Here is a 4,048-nt window from a genome sequence, read left to right as displayed (position 1 = left end):
GGTTCTTACGAGCTCGTTCGTACCTTACATAAATTGTTATCACTCCATAACGAGAGTAATCTTTTGACTAGCTAAAATATTGTACCCCAAAAATGTCAAGCTTACCAATTAACAGTAATAATCTTGGCTCTATGCAGGCCAATAATTATCAATTGATCACCACCGAGGTGGGTCAAATGCAAACACACAAATTTACAAAAAGGTTTAACAATGCTACATCACCGTACGATCAATATTTAGGTCTTCTTTTCCACAGGTCCTGGTATATGGTTGCACGTTGAATGACAAATGCTGCTCTAAGTGTTACACAAAGTGTCGGAAGCAAGGTAGCGGCTTCAAGATATGTACGACTCGGCCATTAAGTTATTTCAATGGTTTGATGCTAGATCGTACACACTGCACTCCAGTACTTAGTCGATTTACTTTCCTATGCCCCCTTATCCGCAACACAATGTGGTCTATAGTTTCGTTTCACAGGTAAACAGTCGGATCGTAGTTCTTGACCCCAATACGTGAACTCTCTACATGGAGAGAGTCAACGGAAAATAAAAGAGCTTCGTGAACGTACGAAAGTGAATGGAAGTTATCCTACGATCGTTGTCAGAATGGTCCCAATTATGCTTACGTTCCTTTAGAAGAACTCCTTTCGGATTAAATGGTTACCATGCCCAAAAAGAAATGGCAGGTACAATGATGGTTCACTTGTTTTTAAAGATGCTTTCGCCAAATTGTTGAAAACAAATGAACAGGAACTAAATTAGCACTTAAATCAGGATGAACCGCACGACCGTTCTCTTCGGGTTAGCAAGTAAAACTTGATTTTCATCACATAGGCGTTCCTATTTTCTTAAATTTCTTCTTTCGATTTCTTCGCTTCTTTGGATTCTTGCTCTCTTCTTACAATTGTATTTACCCTTTCACGCTTTAAACACTTCTTCTTTCCTTACTGTTTTCACTATTCTAATTTTCGAAGCTTATGTGTACTATTTTATTCCATGTTACGCCTCTGGTCCGCTTTCAGTGTCATCTATTGTCAGTTCTTGTAAACCACGCTATTTTCCCGCTCTTTTCAAAAATCTATTCTTCTTTTCCCGCTGACTTTTTATGTTCCTTAATTATTGGTATTACTGTTCGTTTTTTTCAAATTCTTCTACGTTTCGTTTCCGTTTTTGGCCAATTGTCAATTGTATGGTGTGCTTGTGAGGTGCGGAATTTTTGCAGCCGTTTTTATCCGACAATTTTGGGATTTCTACCCTCGTCCTATAGTCTCCACTCATTACCAGGAATTGGTATTTCTTCCTTGGAAACCCTATTTTGGGGATTAAGAGTGGAAGAGGAAGCTCATTTGTATTTGTGAAGTTATCTACAACCAATATATTATAAATGTTACCCTTGCTCGCCGGATTTCAACCCTTGTGTAAGTATTTTTGTTGTCTGTATCCTTTTCTATTTCTTCGTTGTCTTTTAGGATCCGAGCTTTATTTCACCGTCTACCAATTTAATTGAGCCTACATATCTATATATTGTCTCTACGTTAAGGCCCACGCCATCTCGTAAGTAGCCTTTTTGTGATAGTTGTAGCTCGTAATGTTAGGTTTTTGTTCTAGGGCCTTGTAGTTTTAGTTATTTCTTGTCTATACTTGTTATACGTACCTATCTACTACTAAGAAATCTTCGTCTTCGTCCATCTCCAGTCTTCAGTCGTCCGTCTTCAATCTTCAGTCGTCCGTCTTCAATCTACAGTCGTCGTCTTCAGTCTTCAATCTTCTTTCGATACCCTAAAATTTCTTTTTCCTTGTTCCCTTCTACCCGCATCCCTATCCTTAATCTACCCCGTATTTAGCCACTGGTCTACCACCGCCAAGTCCGCCGAACAACTGCTGGACAACTTCAGGAGCCAGAACAGCTAAGTTCAAGTTTTCAAGTTACCTATTTACCTTAAAAAAAACCGTTAAGTTTATTGAAAAAAAAAACCATCACATTAATTCAGCCACCCTACATCATAATAAGTAATTTAGTCAGATTTTATTGTTTTTCGTACTTCCGAGACTAAAGTGACAACTTCACTCCATTATGAGAAGTACTGAAGTGTCACTTTTTGTCCCGCCGGGATTAAATTTGGACGAAAATCCCGGAAGGATGAAATTACTAACAAGGCAATTTCAGTAGGTTGTTCCACATTTTGTATGCGGCACTACTTCTTAAACGCATCGTACTGCTGCTCATATAGTTTTTTGGATTTCGGTGGTATCAATTCTTTACCTACTTTGGCTACTTTTTATCAATATCAAATGCACTTTTGTCACCCACCACCAAAATTATGACACTAGCAATGACAGTTTCCAAATTATTTTTGTTGCCATAGCATAGGGATTGTCGTACCAACGCAACGTTCCTATGGTAACTTGTTAAGCAGCGATTTTGTGAAAGAACGCGTTCTCTAATAGTAGGGGAGCTAGCACGAAATCCACTGAACGAGAATGATCAAAATTTTAACCGATGGAGTTCCATTTTGCCCTATCAGAGTATGCTAAAATCGATCGTCTGCCGCCTCAGGTCACACGACTTAAGGCGCTGCGGGTACTTCTTGTGGTACCAATTCTGAAAGGTTGTTTTTCGAGAAAATAAGTTACACACCAAATGGAAACGTTGATAATAGCTCTTAAAGAAATATTTTAAAAAATCGCGCATATTTGATAACTCCGTAAAAAAACAATTCTTAGTCGGTTTTTCACGAACTTTCTACGGATATAACTAGGTTACGGTTGGAAGAATGAAGCTGATTTTTTTTTACAGACTAATGATAGGTACAGCCAATGACTATGAGAGTGTTTCTTTTTTAAATTTTTTCTCTAATTATAAGATATCTTATAATGTTAAGATAATAAGATAATCTTGTAATTAGAGAAAAAATTTAAAAACAAAACACCGTTAAGTCATTAGTAGTACCTATCATCAGTCTGTAAAAAAAATCAGCTTCATTCGTCCAACCGTAACCTAGTTATATCCGTAGAAAGTTCGTGAAAAACCGACTAAGAATTGTTTTTTTACGGAGTTATCAAATGCGCGCGATTTTTTTAAATATTTTTTAAGAGCTATTATCAACGTTTTCATTTGGTGTATAACTTATTTTTTCGAAAAACAACCTTTCAGAATTGGTACCGCAAGAAGTACCCGCAGCGCCTTAAGTCGTATGACCTGAGGCGGCAGACGATCGATTTTAGCATACTCTGATAGGGCAAAATGGAACACTATCGGTTAAAATTTTGATCATTCTCGTTCAGTGGATTTCGTGTTAGCTCCCCTACTATAACTCCATACATAGTTTCGGAAGTACGAAAAATATTGTATATACCTTGCGACTGAAGTAGTGGTCTTAATCCCTCAGGTCGGTCGGGCCATAAACTTTACCTTCGGGATTAAAAGTACTACTTCAGTCCCGCGGTATATAATATACTATTACTGTGAGACGAGATCTCGTACCGTTTTCTTTTTTTGCCGTTTTTCTTCCCTGTTATCATTCCGTGTCATTATCAATCATCATCATTCGCCCTACAATATCTGTGTTAAATTCTTGATTTCCTTGAAGAATAAATACCTTTTCTTTCCCGCTATCTTTCTCTATTTCTTTTTTTTAGTTTTACCCCTGCATTTCCAGACCAACAGGAGCAGGTTTCTAATTTTTTTCCTGTACGGCTTGGAACTATCGAAAAATTAGTGGCGCCTAAATTTTCGGAGCATTTATAGGTATTTCTTTCAGGATCGTCGAACCACCCCTACCACCGAGAGCAGCTGGAGCCGTAGTGCTGGGTTTCTTATTTCCTTCTAGTTTTCTTCGTCACAACGCAATAAAAACTACGGTATTACACGTCAAATCACCAGGTTTCTATTTTAATAAAAAAGGAAAAAAAAAACCATACTTAGTAGGACAAAATCATAAAACCAGACAATGAAACCTTACAATGTTGTCTTAGTGTTACTTTAATTTTCATCTGTATTTTTCACTAGACCGGAGTAACCAAAGAAAAACTTCAATTAATTATTGATT

General features: G+C 37.4%; 1 long non-coding RNA gene across 1 annotated transcript; it reads right to left on the bottom strand.

The window, feature by feature from the left end:
- Window positions 1-3,499: 3,499 nt before the first annotated feature.
- On the bottom strand, window positions 3,500-3,843 carry LOC116166492. Its single transcript, XR_004144324.1, has 2 exons — window positions 3,599-3,843; window positions 3,500-3,552 (listed from the first exon to the last, which is right to left on the bottom strand). It is a non-coding gene; the product is annotated as an uncharacterized LOC116166492 (long non-coding RNA).
- Between the last annotated feature and the right edge of the window lie 205 nt (window positions 3,844-4,048).

This window comes from Photinus pyralis, unplaced genomic scaffold (assembly GCF_008802855.1).
Source record: "Photinus pyralis isolate 1611_PpyrPB1 unplaced genomic scaffold, Ppyr1.3 Ppyr1.4_LG3b, whole genome shotgun sequence".
NCBI lineage: Eukaryota > Metazoa > Arthropoda > Insecta > Coleoptera > Lampyridae > Photinus > Photinus pyralis.
The sequence above is the reverse complement of the archived record's forward strand: the minus strand, read 5'-3'. Positions and strand labels throughout refer to the sequence as shown.